Raw genomic sequence first — 16,851 nt, forward strand, 5'->3', positions numbered from 1 at the left:
TGGGGCCAGTTTGTGTGGTAGCGGATGGAAATGAGGAGGGAACACAAGGAAGTAGTAGTTGGGAGAGAGTGGTGGGGATGTGTTCTTAATTACCTCCAGCTCAACGCTGTACCCCCCCCCCCCCCCTCTCTGTATCTCCCTCTCTCTCTCTGTATCTCCCTCTCTCTCTCTGTATCTCCCTCTCTCTCTCTGTATCTCCCTCTCTCTCTCTGTATCTCTCTCGCTCTCTGTATCTCTCTCTCTCTCTCTCTCTGTGTATATCTCTCTGTATCTCTCTCTCTGTATCTCTCCCGATCTCTGTATCTATCTCTCTCTATTTCTCTCTTCCCCCCCAGACTCCCTGTGGTGGCGCAAAGAGAACCAGGTTAGAATCAGCTCAGTAGTTGGGAGAGAGTGGTGGGGATGTGTTCTTAATCACCTCCAGCTCAACGCTGTACCCCCCCCCCCCCCCCTCTCTCTCTGTATCTCTCTCTCTCTGTATCTCCCTCTCTCTCTCTGTATCTCCCTCTCTCTCTCTGTATCTCTCTCTCTGTATCTCTCTCTGTATCTCTCTGTATCTCTCTCTCTCTCTGTATCTCTCTCTCTCTCTGTATCTCTCTCTCTGTATCTCCCTCTCTCTGTATATCTCTCTCTCTCTCTATCTCTCTGTATCTCTCTCTCTGTATCTCTCTCGCTCTCTGTATCTCTCTCTCTCTGTGTATATCTCTCTGTATCTCTCTCTCTGTATCTCTCCCGATCTCTGTATCTATCTCTCTCTATCTCTCTCTTCCCCCCCAGACTCCCTGTGGTGGCGCAAAGAGAACCAGGTTAGAATCACTCGGAGGGGGTGATGAGCACGATACACACTGACCACCTCTCCCCTGGGACAAAGCTCTACTCCACAGTCTCTCAATGTGCATATGAATGTATTCCACCAGGTGGGCCGTTTTGCAGTCGCCGCTTTGCGAACCCAGACGGCACGCTGCTCACACTAGGGTCATGACTCTTTCGTGACCCATTGGTGAATGAACTGGGGGAATCAGAAGTACAAGTAGGCCTACTTCCACAGCTCTTTCAGATCCAAGGTCATGAAGGAAAGATGATGAGAAAACAACAAAGGGGCGCGTAGTCTGGCCGACTAGCTAGTGGATGTTGTCAGATTTAGGCTGGTTCTGTTGGAAGCAGAGAAAGAGACGAGAGGGGATCCCATCCAGATGCACACAACCTGCTTGGAGAGCGGCTCTTCCAGGCCAGCTGAGTGAGTAGTCACGCTCCTGCCAGGTTTAGCTCTCTACACCCGCCGTATCCCAGAGTCCATTAGGCAGAGTCATGACAAAACCCTTCTTAGAAGCATTACTTTTTCATTTTGGTAAAAGTCCAGCCCCCTCAGTCTCGTGCCCCAAATTTCAACGCAACTGCAGGTGGTGTGTGTGTGTTTCTTTTCTCTCTGGCAATGAAAAGTTAATTCAAAAGTACACCACTGCTCTTTCGTCTTCTATTTCACCGGGTTGACAGGAAGTGCGCTTTGATTTGAGCGGTTGGTGCCCCATGATGCCTTGCCCATAGCCCCAAGCCCAGTCTGACCGGCATTCCAGCCTCAGTAGGCCAATGCTCTTCAGTACCGCGCAGAGAAGTGCGGTTAGAGCGGTTCACAGAGGAATCCTCAAAATAAAACATCATTTCACAAGCGTCAGAAGAACAGTCTGGCATTGTTATCGCTATCTCTGAGCACTATCTCCCGGGCCCCTACTGGCTGCCGGGCTTATCTAGGCCGCATGACTGCCAGGCGCGGCGTAGCTTTGAAAGGGCCGGGCTCCTCCATGGAGAGCCCAGACCCCCCCCCCCAGAGGACAGCCCGACCGGCAGACTGACTGACTGACTAGGGAAAGCGATCCAGGACAGGGTGGACACTCAGTCCTCACAGGACCCCAACGGCCTCTACTCTCAATGGAGCCATTGAGGAGAGTGAGAGAGAGAGAAAAGGAGGCAAGAGAGGAAGAGACTGTCTGAAACTGTGTCACTCGTCTTCTTTGTCTGGCTGTACTGCATCGCCGATGACGTAATGATGCATTGACGTCTATGGTACGGATCACGTTCCCAAGGCATCGCCGATGACGTATTGATGCATTGACGTCTATGGTACGGATCACGTTCCCAAGGCATCGCCGATGACGTATTGATGCATTGATGTCTATGGTACGGATCACGTTCCCAAGGCATCGCCGATGACGTAATGATGCATTGACGTCTATGGTACGGATCACGTTCCCAAGGCATCGCCGATGACGTAATGATGCATTGACGTCTATGGTACGGATCACGTTCCCAAGGCATCGCCGATGATGTATTAATGCATTAACGTCTAAGGTACGGATCATGTGCCCATCTCACCACCCATATAGAAATAGTCCAGCCACAATATTCCTCTTTCTCACTGGCCCAAAATATTTATTCCAAAATCCCATCTGTGTTTCCTCGAAAGCAGTGTTTGTGGTGGGGTTTGAATCTGTTTTAAATGTGTTGGATGATGTGTATTTGAATCTGTGATTGACCCCACTGATCTGGTCTGTGCTGCGGGGTGGATAGCGTGGCCCTGCTCCTACAGTCGGGCTCTGGGGCCGAACAAACGGCATGTTTCAATCATTTAGATGGTTGAAATGAAACTACAGGTTTTTATAAACTGCCCGTTGCCCTTTTTTCCTCTGGGTCCCTTAAGAAACAACGCTGACACCACTGACTAGATAGACATCATGTTAGAAGGGGCCACGTCATGGGGAACAACTGACTCTGTGACTATTCTATGTCTTTGTTGGGGTCTGTCTGTCCTCTCCCTGCGGGATACCCTTTCTTCCTAAAGCCTCATCATTTAGCCTCATTAGCCTGTCACTAGGGTGATACGGTTACAGGAAGAGCCTCTAAAAGACCCCCAGATCTCCACTTCCTTCCACGTCCCTAATGGAAACGCGATGGCCGTACTCGGTACTCAGTCAGAGCAGAGTGCGGTGTGACAGCAGGAATGTCCCCTTTTTTAAGGAGTCTCAGCAGCCACTGCTCCTACTCATGCTGAGAGAGAGTGGGCTACTGTTTGTCACTGTGTTGCATTTAGCCTATGAGTTGGATCTGTGCTTTGTTGACGGGGCGTAAAGATTGTTTTCCAAAACTAGGCCAGAGGGAAAAGATGGCACATGCCGGAAAGACAAAATAAATCCCTGTATTTCTGCCATGCATTTTTCTTTTTTTGGCCTAGTAGTCAACTATGCCTGTTGGCTGAGAGTAGCCTAAAATCTGTTTAGGGGCTAATCCGTGCGGCACAACACTATCCCCCTGTTTTCTCCTGGGAGGCACAGCTCCATGGGAACAGCAGCAGCTGTGAGGGTCTAAAACACCCCGCTGGCCCGTCGTTCCCAGACGGTGTAGGGAGGACCTCAGGCCAACAGCGCAGGGGCGGAGGAGCTTGGTCATTATTTCACAAGCATTACTTAAGTAAGCTAGTAGGCTTCTGTTATGTCTACCTACCCCATCGTTATGCTTCCTTGACCTAGCCTAAACAATGGTTTGTCATCATGACTCATGACTTAATGTTATCGTCCTTATGGCGGGGGAGGGGTTCAGGTCAAGTGTAACCCACACTATTAGAATGTGTGTGTCAGTCGGTCAGTCTGCTGGCTCCTCAAGAGGCAGGTAGATGGTAATAAGCCATGTGTGTGTTGACACCTACCTACCTGACGCCACTCGTTACCCCTGTGTGGCGGAGGAAAATGGGTAGGTGTTACTCTGGAAACCGTGTGTACTGTGTTGAGACACTGGGATTATCATCTCCTGCTCAGTGTACAAGCATAGCCCCGTTGTCTTTAAAACCATGTCTACAATATGTGTTAGAATTAGGGCTGGGAATTGCCAGGGACATCACGATACGATATCACGATACTTAGGTGCAGATACGATTCTATATGTATTGTGATTTTTAATTGCGATTCGATATTCCAAACATATTGCTCACCATATGTCTGCTCCAGAGGGATGAGAGAGAGCCATGGCTTTTTTCCCTTTTCGGTTATTTGAAAATGAAATAATCTCCAAAATATTACTATTTTTAACACAAGCCATAGAAAGTTGGTTGCAATTTCTGTTTAGTCCACCAGAAAAGACAGAACGAATATTATGAGAAATGGTTAAACTCCAATATACTAATTGATATAAAAATAAAGCATTATTTTTGGAGATAGCTTTGTAAAAAATAAAGCTATCTTTGTAAATTATATCATAAATAGTACTGGTGGAGTTGTCAGTCACACATGCAGGTAACAAAATTATATGGAAATGTCTGCTCTACCTAAAATTACAACCAACTAATTGCAGCATTACCTCAAAAATGGAAGAGGCAAGTGGAAGGGGGGAAAAGTAAGGAACTTGGCCCTGCATTCAAGACCAAAATTGAATTGTGATAAAGTATACCAGTTTGATTTAAGGACCAAAGAATGGACAGCTGTGCCATGTAGGGCTCCCGAGTGGCACAGCTGTCAAAGGCACTGCATCTCAGTGCAAGAGGCATCACTACAGTCCCTGGTTCGAATCCAGACTGCGTCACATCCGGCTGTGGTTGGGAGTCCCGTAGAGCGGCGCACAATTGGCCCAGCTTCTTCCGGGTTTGGCCGGGGTAGGCTGCCATTGCAAATGAGAATTTGTTCTTAATTAACTGACTTGCCTAGTTAAATAAAGGTTAAATAAAAATAAATAAATAAATTGATTGCAAAATAGTTGGAAATTAATTTTCAATGTACCAATTCCATGGCACTGATCGAAAAACAACGCCGGATTCAAAACTTTTTTTTTCAATTTAATTTATTATCCAAATGTATTGCAACCAATAGAATGTTTTTTATATATATATATATAAAACAGGAATATATATATATATATAAAACAGGAATATATATATATATATAAAACAGGAATATATATATATATATAAAACAGGAATATATATATATATATAAAACAGGAATATATATATATATATAAAACAGGAATATATATATATATATAAAACAGGAATATATATATATATATATAAAACAGGAATATATATATATATATAAAACAGGAATATATATATATATATAAAACAGGAATATATATATATATATAAAACAGGAATATATATATATATATATATGGGGGATACAACCATCCCAGCTCTGCAGATTTTGCTGCGAAGAGACCGAATCATTAGATTATTCGTTTTGGTACTGTCTATTTGTAGCTTGTTTTTGGTCACAGGTTCAGGAAAGACTGAATTGCAACATTTCCCTGGAGCTAACTCTGCAAATGGCACTGCTGGGTGATTTGAAAAGTCATAGTCATTTGATCAGCAATATAATAAAACGTTTATCTTTCATTTGCAATCTGTAGAAACTATGAGAATAGAAAGGTTCTGAACTTTTGTGAAACAGCACAGTTGTAAAAATGTATGGCAAATAGAAATCAACTGGGTGGTCTTCAGAGAGAGATGTGAGGGGTTGAGGGTAGCTGAAGGATGGGACTAAAAACAAACAAAATATAACTATTGTCAAATAGATTGTGTCCGTAAAATGTATACAGTATGTATAAGCTGGAAGTAGAAACCTAAGAGTTGTTGTCTATTAGTTTACTCCAATTAGGTTAGGGGAAAATAATAAAGGAAGATATATCAAGTAGATTATATTAGGGAAACACACAAGTAACAGATGAATGCGTATTTAAGAGTACGATTACCATCGCCTTTTGAAGAATGAAGAGCAATTTAAAACACGTTGCATTGTGTGGTTTTAAAGCAGCACGGCTTGCGTTTTAAAGCAGCACAGCGTGTGGTTGTTAAAGAATCCTTCTCACACAGAGCGATAGAGGAGGCCAGCTGGGAGGAAAGAGAGGAGGGATTCAAGGATCACAGGAGATAGAAGAAGAGGGTGAGAGATGATGCATGGAAAAAGGGGGAGAGGGAGATCAGAGAGAAGGTGGGGTCAAGGATTGCTGGGCCTCTGTAGGAGCAGCAGCTCTGTGATGCATCACTCTGAAGCCTCAATTTGAGGCAATCTCTCCTCTCTACCGATCTGATTCATCACTGAGTTCCTGGTCTGCCAGGCTCTGCTCTCTCCTCGTCTTCAACTGTATCCCACTCACCAAAATCCTCCTCTGTGTTCCCGTGCGTTTCTCATTGTCCATTAATTTCTGTTTCCTTTTACTGGCTCTTCTCTGACTGTAGTCCTACCAGGTTCCAAACTTACTGCGTTCTTCTTTCTCTCTGGCTATTTTCATTTTTGCGTCTTCTAATAACAAAGGTGATACTGGTGCGAGAGTGCAAGTGGGAGGCTAACCGCATTTCCTCTGCAGAGTGTGTGTGTGTGTCTGTGCATGCATGTTAGGTCCCCCTTCCCCTGCATGTAGTGACGAGGACACCTTTGTGATTGATTGACATATTGCGGGGTGGACGACAGGACATCTTTTATTTATCGCTCAGGTTGTGTGTTCTGAATGCTCACCGCCTCACGCCTACATCGTAACTCTTTCTGTCTGTGTGCCCCTGGTTCCCATGGCAACCGGCGGCACAGCAATCCAGCAGTGAACGGAGTGTTGTATCCATACAGTACATACACAACACAGCATTCCCCAACCTCACCAACCCTTGAGGTTGCGAAAGGTATATGGTGGCGGGGCCCCTTACCCCAGATCTAGGATCAGATAATTACCCCACCTGTCCATTTCCATCAGTGGATAAGGGCTTCCATCTACTCCTTGTATTCAGCAATTTTACCTTTGACCTGCTTTTCATGTGATTTAGTCTGGTACTTCTCACAGCAGTATCCCTCTCCCTACTGCAGGCAGAGAGAACGCAGCGCAACCCGTCACACACTGGAGAGACATCCAGCCGAGGGAGGGGTTCTCTCAACCCTCTTATTTCCATTCAAATAGAGCCGGAGGGGAAGAGGAGCGAAAGGGAATAGGGGGAAGGAAATGATGAAAGCATGGCAATCTCACCTCCCCGTGTTTGAGTATGAATGGGGCTGCCCACCCTTCTCTGCAGGGGTTCCCAGCACACTTTTGGGGTTAATAGCGACGGCTGCTCTGCTCGATGGAGGCGCTGTTAGCGATAGAGATGGTTTTATATGCACTACCCGCCTACCGTATCGCTGATAACGTTTTGATCCCGGGCAGTGTTCCTTATCTCTGGTTCTATAGCGGGATATGCAGGTGCTTTGATCCAAGCACTTTATAACTGACTGCCAGTGCCATTGACTTTTCGATGCATTCTGGGGAGGGAGGGAGCTAGGAGAACATATTATTTTATTGTACTGATCAACAACATTTGCATAGAAGCAATCTCTTTTATAATAGTGTGTGCTGTATGTGCCAGTGGAATCTGACTTTGAAATCTAGTGGAAACCAGATGGGAGGCAAGGGAGACGAATACGTTTTTGTTGGTGAGGGAGAAGTGAATTAATTACGTTTTTGGTGACAATCAGCTTTAAAATCAGAATATTTTTGCTTTATGGTTTGCATACTATCACAAACAAAGTACTAGGGTCGTGAATTCAGCTGTAAAGCTAGCAAGGAAATGTAGCCTACAATTATAGCTGGAAGCTACCGGTATCTGCTTATATTGTAAATGTGTTCTAGTCTGTATGGACGTTTTGCGAACAGTTTCAACATTTCTTCATACTTCGGGGGGGGGGGGGAGTACAGAAGTTTCGGTATACCATATGCGTAGGCTACCAGTGCTTCTTTTTATGGGGCGCTCTAATAAAAACTGTCAACTTGTTTTATTATGTTGAATGTTATGGTTATTCTTGTAGGCTGTGTAACAAAGCCTTTTCGTTGTTAAGTTAGTCCTGTTTATATACAGTACCCGTCAGAAGTTTGAACACACATTCATTCAAGGGTTTTTCTTTCTTTCTCTTCTAGTGAAGACAAACTATGTAATAACGCCTATGGAATCATGTAGTAACCCAAAAATGGCTAAACAAATCTAAATATATTTTAGATTCTTCAAAGTAGACACCCTTTCCCTTGATGACAGCTATGCACACTCTTGGCATTCTCCCAAGTAATTGAATACTAACGTCGTTTCAGATATTAGAATAAACGTGCCCATCCCTAACAGAAATGAATTCATATAACAATGGCAGTGACCTCAAACAGCTGAAAAAGTATACCCATTCCACCAGGGTAAAGAACAGCAGACGTCATACAGGCCAAGTCAGCCAGGGGATGATTACACCAAAACTTATATCTATCGTGGGGCTTTCACACAAAATTGGTTTTCACACCAACTCTGGCACGTTTTCCCCCTTAGTTCGGTTTGTTTGGACTTGTGTCAAACGCTATCCGCACTCGGGAGCAGCGCACTAAACGCACCGTGGTACTGTCAAAAAGGGTTAACTCAGCCCGATTCCGTTTGTGCTGTGGTTCAGTTCGCTGCTGGCGAGAACGCAGTAGTATTGGTTGCTTGACTGCGAGCATTACCATAACCTGATTTATCTATTAAACATTCTGTGAGGAGCAGTGTAATTGAGCGCGTCCGATGCTGAATAATAATAATACATTAATTTGATATAGCACTTTTCATGCAGAAACTCAGGTTATTATTATTGATTAGGGGACATGGGGACAGGCTACTGAATATAGCCTTTTCACATCGCAGCCGCTATTGCACCGTTTCCTCTCGCTTGTTGTTGGAAGACCAAAGCGGAAGTAATGTGAAGTTGGGGATACACGCGTTACGCTTCTTGATAATCAAAGATGGATTTAATATGAGCATTTTTCTCCAATAAACAAATGATTTGAATTGTTTTGTTTCAGGCATTTTTAGTTCATTTGACAATGTGAAACCAAAAATACAGTATTAAAAAAAGAATTGAACACCGATTCGAACTATAGGTCAGAACAGTGTGACAACGCCCTTACACGGAACCCAAACCGGCTGCTGGTGTGCGCCATCGTGCAAAAATGTATTTTGTCACCAAACGCGATCACCACATGCAGGTTAAAATATAAAAACAAACGGTCCCAATTATATTAATTTGGGAACATGTTGAAAGCATTAAACATGTATGGCAATTTAGCTAGTTAGCTTGCACTTACTCACTAATTTGTCTTATTTAGCTAGCTTGCTGTTGCTAGCTAATTTGTTCTGGCATATAAACACTGATGTTATTTTACCTGAAATGCACAAGGTCCTCTACTCCACCAATTAATCCTCACATAAAACGGTCAACCGAATCGTTTGTAATCATCTCTCTTCCTTCCAGGCTTTTTCTTCTCTTGACTTTATATTGCGATTGGTAACTTTCATAAATTAGGTGCATTACCGCCACCGACCTCATTCGTCTTTCAGTCACCCACGTGGGTATAACCAATAAGGAGATGGCACGTGGGTACCTGCCTCTATAAACCAATGAGGAGTTGGGAGAGGCAGGACTTGCAGCGTTAGCTGCGTCACAAATATAACTGACTTTTATTTTAGCCCTTGGCAATGCATACACTCGTTGGCGAGCACGAGCAGTGTGTGGTGCAGTAATTGCATAATATAGATTTCAACATTTATTTTGCAACGCACGCGCACGCGACGTGGGCCGTGTAGTCAGCCTGTTACAGTTGCATTGACAAACCCATTAGCTGACTAGAACGGCTCCTCTTCAAACTGGTTTAAGAAGAAAAATACGGGACGACTTTTTAAGTAGCACTCACACTCTGAAATATTAATGCAGTCAGAGTTTGGAGTAATCCATTTAAATCACAGCACAATGCCTATGACAGGCGGGAGGAAGGAAGCCAGCCAGCTCATGCTCCTCTCTGTGGCTCACCATGGAGCAGAGCAGCGCTGGAACAACCACTAATGATATGTAAAGTACGATTTGCATGTCCTCTTTGAAATGCGTCTGGTCTCTAATTCAGGCCGGCCCAGTCACACTGCGTTCAGCGTACTGAGAGAGATGTTTAATTACCCTGCTCTGCTGTAGGAGATGATGATCTCTATCTCTTAACACGCTGGGACATAAATTACCATATTCCTGTTCACTGAGCCTACTGTACGGCCATATACAGCAAGGCACACACGCACGTTCATATTACACCGTACACACAGGTGTACACACACTCGTACATGCACACTCTAGCACGCGTAGCTACAGCCCACTTCACAGATCACGGGTACCAAGAAGCCCAGTCATCGTACTCATAAGTCAAGAGCTTGCGGTCGATTTCCTGATTGATCCAGTGACACACACACACACACACACACACACACACACACACACACAACCTCTCTCCCTCTGCACTGGGCTTGACTTCCTTTTCTCTAAGCTGTTTGATGATCTTTGTCTGGCCAGGCACTGCAACCAGAGAATGGCTTCAGTACTAAATATACAGCTGCTCTCCTATTTAAACATGCACGCATAGGAGGCTATATGGAGGGTCTTAGTTTGTTTTATGTTGCTTTATAATGCAATGTAGGCTATTATCCTACATACCTGTAAGCCCCATGGTCTAGCTAGCTAGATAGGAAGGTAGGTAGGCCACGGTGTTGCATTTATCAATTTCAACTGTTCTAGGCTTACCAGTGACCCTACTCTATGGGCTGAAATGTTAGCCATGGCTGGAAAGTGTTCACTCTTTAATTTTGGGGGGGGTGTAGGGGGAAGTCTAAGCTGTACATCTCTGATGCTGACTCTCAGAGCTATAATGCTGACTCTCAGAGCTATATTCAGGACTGGCTCTAGGCTCTGGATACTGTACTCTCCATTAGTTTAGTCGCGAGACACACTCGAGGCACACACACACACACCGTCTCTCCCCACACACTTTTACTAAGAGTGTTATTACGCTTCTATTCTGCGTCAAGGGGTAATCGGACCTGAATTGACTGGTATTGATTGGCACTGTATTGTCAAACAGTAATGGGGCTCCACCTCGGGGCATTTGGCGGTGTCTGACCCCATCACCCATCTCAGTGCAATCAACCTCACTAGGGTTGGGCGACATTACAGTAGTGTCGACGATGAGTGACAGCCAGCGCTGATGGTGACGGCGACATGTGACAGATGATGGTTTAGCTTGTTTTAACTTGACGAGCCACACTGTAATGAACCGAGTCGTACAGCAGGGCAGCACACACGTGACATTCAGAGTAATTTGCCTATTCCTATTTTCTATATAGCCTATTTGTTTCAATAAATCTGTTCAAGAAAGCAACAGAGGAATGTAGGCTAGACAGTAGGACCGGGACAATACCAGTATCCCGATTTACATGTAAGGATCGTGGCAAGGAAGCAAAACACAAAACGGATTTAACTTATTTAGGAAATCAGCTCTAGTATTGGAAGCAAGCATCATTATGTTGTCATCCAGCTTCACATTTATCTATTTCCCAAGCTATAGCAAACTATTTTTCATACAGCGGGTTTTTAAGGATCAAAGAGTTAGGTCTGCTTTGTTTTAATTATTGTTTTTCGCAATACTGCTATCGTCCCGGCCATGCGGAGAATTCCACCAAAGCATTGCAGCATCATGTAGACTCAATAGGCTTGCTAGATAGCTAGCTGGCTATGTTAGCTTAGCTAGCCTCTTTAGGCTACTTGGACTTAATGGAGGGTAAATCCATTTGAATTCAATCACTTTTTTTGACAGCATCCTTCTTGATTTGAATAAAACCTTCCGTACATGTCCATGGAAGAAGTGGTCAGAAAGTCACTTTTTTTGACCTGAATACCAAAACATTCAGGAGATGAAGGTGCTCAAAGTTGACCCACTTTGCATACCCTGTCATTCCATGACACATCCATATCTTCATCACTGGAAAATATATAAACGGTTGAGTTTGATAGCTTAAAAACAAATGTACAAAAAATGACTGCCATCACTTATCCAACAATTTCTGAATCCGATTTTCTTTTGCACATTCGTATATGTTGTAGCTTAGACCCTATTTTGTCATCTGGGGTTTTTGTGTGGTGTCTGCCATCGGTTGAGACACAACATACTCATGAATACAGGGTGGGTTGTTATTTCAATCCTAAGTCCATTCTATTTCTATCACTTCAGACCACTGCAAATTAGCTGGTACACCATAGCCGGTACGCCATTAAGTAAATAAAAAAGTTTTACCAATTACTACCGCAAAGATGGCCGCTGGTCCACCCACCGTTAACTGAAATGGTCTCGTCTATTCTATTATCTATATTTTCTATGATTTCAATAGGTTTCTTATGAAGGGTTGACAGTATCATTTTAAAAACAACATATGTTCCTGTTCTCTGATGTGTGGACCTCCAACCATCTTTGTGGTACCATTTTTTGAAAGTGCGTGCTACACAGCCACAGAAGCACACCTGTCACACACTGAAGCTGCATCTACCTGTAAGGATATGAGAAAAGATTTGCCACCAAGTAGCCTCTGCCCATTTCAACAACATATTTTGTCCAGTTGTAGAATGTGATTACATGGTATAGCCGAATGGTGGTTATTTGAGGGTTTTGGTTTCTCCCCCCCCCCCATTTATTGTAATGTTTTTTTGATTAGCCAATATGTATACCGGTGTTTTATGAGTACAAAAGTTGACCTTGCCCAATTGTTAAACTCGCCCTCACCCATATTTGATCACCCAACCTTCATGAATACCCTTTCACATCGCTCACTCCGGTTCTGAGCAACCCGGCACCTTTTTTTTTACTGAGCCTACATCAACCCTGTTCCTCATTCCACTACTCTGTAGCCTACCCTCGGCTTGCCCCCAGTCCGACAACCTCCACCGACACACCGACCTCACATGCACTGGCACTACCACTTTGAGTGCAATAGTCACCTGGCTCACCCTGTTGCTGCTGCTGTCGTATTGTTCAGGAGAACATTCCGGACACACAGAAGAGTAAATCAGGAAGTACAGAGGGGCAGGGCATTGGCAGGGTCGGGGAGGGTCAAGGATACAGAGGGATAGTTGTCAAGGACAAGATAGGAGGGCAAGTGAGGGAAATACAGACAACGCAGCGACATGGGAAGGAAATACGTCCGCATGCTTCCTAGCTGAAACGGTTCGGAACAAGTTTGTGCTTATATTATGGTGCCATTTTGTGACAATTTTGGACTTCGTTAAGGGTTTTTTCGGGCTGTTCGGCCGCACACGCAAAACGATTGAGGCAAGCCGAAGTCGGTAGCCGAAGTCGACGACCCTTCGACGGTGATTGGTCAACAGCAGAGGTTCTTCAATTAAGTCTTTGTTGTCATTCAACGAGAGACGACTTGTTTTCATGCACATTCTTTCATTGGAAAATACTGGTATTGCCGCTTTTTTCAGGTTTTCCAAGCGAAGGTCTTTTCAGGGAGTATGCGAGCACGCCTGTCCGGTTCGCCAAGCCGACTTCGAACTGAAGCATGTCGAGGCCTTAAGAGGGCGGAAGGAAGAGAGACGGGGAAAGGCAGAAAGAGGGAGAGAAATGCCAGAGGATGCTGCCTGATAAATCCTATCTGTTCAATAAATGTTTTGTTTGACGTGTATAGTGTCGTAGCTACATGAAGAGGTAAATGAACAGAGGCTTTATAGCTGAGTTTTATCTGTGGAGGATCAGACGATCTTAATTGTCAGCTCTTTTGGGTTCTAATTAATGAATGGTATAGAGGGAACTAGTGAGTTTGTCTATTTAGGAGACTGACGTGTGCCATTGAGTGTTTGGATGTAGGACTTGTGTGTGTTTCTAAGACACACAAGAGTCCCTTGCATCCACATTCCTCCTCACATACAATGGACTCACTGCTGGCCTGATGAGCCTGGAACTTACAGCAGCTACACACACACACACACACACACACACACACCCCTCTGCCAGACTGTACACACTCATAATGCCTCCTCACACATCTTCCATCCCTATCAGAGCTTAGTCAGCCTACTTGGAATGTTATTACTGGTTAACAATTAAACCTTCTGAATCTGCTAAAGTAAAGCGGCAAAATGAACCTTTTGCTTTGTGTTTCTCTCTTTTGGCTTAGTTCTTCTTAATTGTGGAAGTGTAGTTTTCCTCTGGCTACCTGGAGCCTTTTGTTAGGGTTCTCTCTGATGTTTCACTCAAAATGTCACCCGTTGAACTTTTAAAAAAGAAAAGGGGGGTGGGAAGCGGTAGTTATTTACCTAATAACAGAGAGCAGTGGTTCTAACTTCTACCATTTGTTCCTCTTGTGTTCCAGGCAGCAGAGCTGTGATCGAGAGACTTTCCCCGCCTCATTGACCCCCCCCCTGCTCACCTGTGAGTCAACACACACACACGCACGGACCACGCCCGATTCAGGTAGGCTAAATGAGTAACAACAGCAGGGCAATAAGTGGTTGGCTGTAAAAGTGAAGGAATGTCATGGAAAGTGTGTTGTAAGCTTGTCCCTATCTACAGAGTTGTATTGCCGTCAGATGACATCTTGAAAGACTGGTTCAATACTCAGTGAAACACCCCACCTGCCACCAGTAGAGTTTGGGGTTTCGTTTGCATAGCCGACACGGGGCGCTTTAGAATTATTTGTGCCTGCCTCTATGCGTCTGTTTGTATTCTAAAAGTTGACAGCATTTTTATGTGGTTCTACTCTCATTGAGAGATTGCATGTGGGTGTAAGTGTGTATATACGCACATGTACCCATCAGGGGTCTGCCTTAGCCTTGGGGCATCACCTGATCCTCTGTTATGTAACAGTGTGTTATCAATGTTCACCCCCTGGCTCTTAAGGTGTGTGTTTGCTGTCTGGCTGTGTCATAGGCCCTGTTCCCACTACGCGCGATGGAGAGTCGGAGGAGCGAAAGCACTTTCTACTTTTCAATTCTCATTCTTGGTCGGCAGATTAAATTTGACCGTAAATATCACGGTAGCCGCTAGCCAGTAAGCCCCAAGCTATTTAACAGTCCAAGCAACTTTTCGTCTAAAACATATTACACACTTGAATAATGCAACAATTGACAAGCACGTGCTGAAAAAAAGTTGATTTTCTCATACGTACGCATTAAATGAGCTGAAAATACACAGCTAGCTCTCTAGCAAACGACATTCTTCATGATCAAGTAACGTTAGCATAGCAATAATGAACGTTTACCCCCTCCCATATGAATAAAAGTACAGTCACTTTATCGTACAGTATCATTCATATTATAATATAGGCTTCACAGCTAGGTAACATTAGCTAGTTAGCTAGCTAAACAAAATAATTTCTGTGTCCTCCTCGCATCAACGTGCTAGCTGAATGCTGACGTTTAGCTGAACCGTAGCTTGCTAGGAGCTCTTAGGTTTACGCTAGCGTGTTAGACTTACATTAGAACAAACCAGGCTTTGTTTTATTAATATCATGGAAGTCCTATGAGGTAAAAGCATATTGTGACTGAAAAAGTAGATGATTCCTTGTGGGATGTCTTCTTCCCTGGATGTCGGTGGCTCAGTGCAGTCAAGCAGCAACAATTTCAGAATGTAACCGGTTGTTTCTTCAATTTCAGGGGGAAAAAATAGAGGGTATTTTTGCGAGAAGTCCACTTTTTTCTGATCTCGCCTCTGCCTCTTACTCACTCCTATGAAATTTATCGTCATTTATCCATACAGAATTGCTAGGGTCCTCACGGTACGATATTATCACGGTACTTATGTGCTTAGGTGAGAAAACGAGTGTTGATCAGTCCTGTAAATAAAAGTGCTGAAAACAAATTGGGCCCCCTATTTAAAATGAAGATGGAGAAACAGCTATGAAGGAATAATACTGGAGTTTTGGTAAAGCCAACCAGCACGATATATTTATATATTGTGTGTGTGTGTGTGTATATATATATATATATATATATATTGTTTAAATAATATTGTGATATGTAACTATTGATTTCCCCCCTCCACTAACTAACGGCCAATGTTCCTAATGTGGTCTGAATCAAAGTCCAGTACTGTGTCTGAATCCACTGTCGTCCCACTAGGCCACACCAGACTTTTCGAGGTAGTAATGCAGTTGACTGCTATTAGCTTTCCCTCTTTCCAAGTCGGAGCGTTCCCCCTGTTCTCTAAAGTGGCTGCCTACCCCAGGGGAAAAGCCCAGCGCTAGATTGCACCACAGCAGTAGATTCAAGTGGTAGTAAATTGAAGTCGCCGCAAATGTCTTAGATGTTTTATTTACATAGCTGATTCTGATTGGGGTTGAACGTACCGCTACTCAGCATGACGGCCTCTTGGTCACGCTTTAGAAATTAGCTGTAACAGTAAGCCTCGTGAAAGCTGAATCAATGGTGTGTAGGTGTGGGGGTTCATCTCATCCACTCTGAGAGGGGAGAAGTTCAGATGCCGCATTGCCTTGTGCTGATGTGTAAACCTTACTACCTCCTAATGTTATAAATATAAGGATTTCTGTAAAGCCTATGTCACGGTAGAGACCTTCACTGTATTTCCACCTCGCGTCGCTACAACTCCCCAAACTCCCACTGCCCTTCACCCTACTTCAGATCACAGGCAACCAAGTGGAGAAGGAGAAGAATGTAGTTCGCCCCTCATTCCCCACCCATGCACCCTTCTCATATGCATGTGCGCGCAATGCAAATGTGTTTTCGCAGTGCACGTGTCTGTCGGCACGCATGCGTGGCTGTATGTGTATTGCTCGCTGCCCAGGCTTCTCCTCCAGGCTAGTGTTCTGTTCTTTCTGTATGACAGAGTATGCCACAGCAGTGACAGTAGAGGTTATCAGGGATCGAGTGCAAAACAATGTCACAGGAAATCAATGGAGACCTTCGCAGCAGGGCCAGGAGAGGCAGCACAGAGACCGAGAGCCTGACGAGACCTGTCACTGCCAGGTAGGGAAGCACAGCAGACATGGAGGACACGCCAAGACACGGGGGGGGT

General features: G+C 44.4%; 1 protein-coding gene across 2 annotated transcripts in view; it reads left to right on the plus strand.

The window, feature by feature from the left end:
- The window catches only part of LOC109904765 (signal-induced proliferation-associated 1-like protein 3), an 83,445-nt gene that overhangs the window by 24,885 nt on the left and 41,709 nt on the right, over nt 1-16,851 (plus strand). For both annotated transcript variants that reach the window (XM_031790459.1, XM_020501910.2), the window contains exon 2: nt 14,192-14,292. The gene's annotated coding sequence lies outside the window, so the exon portion shown is untranslated. The remainder of the gene's footprint in view (nt 1-14,191; nt 14,293-16,851) is intronic.

This window comes from Oncorhynchus kisutch, linkage group LG15 (assembly GCF_002021735.2).
Source record: "Oncorhynchus kisutch isolate 150728-3 linkage group LG15, Okis_V2, whole genome shotgun sequence".
Classification (NCBI taxonomy): domain Eukaryota; kingdom Metazoa; phylum Chordata; class Actinopteri; order Salmoniformes; family Salmonidae; genus Oncorhynchus; species Oncorhynchus kisutch.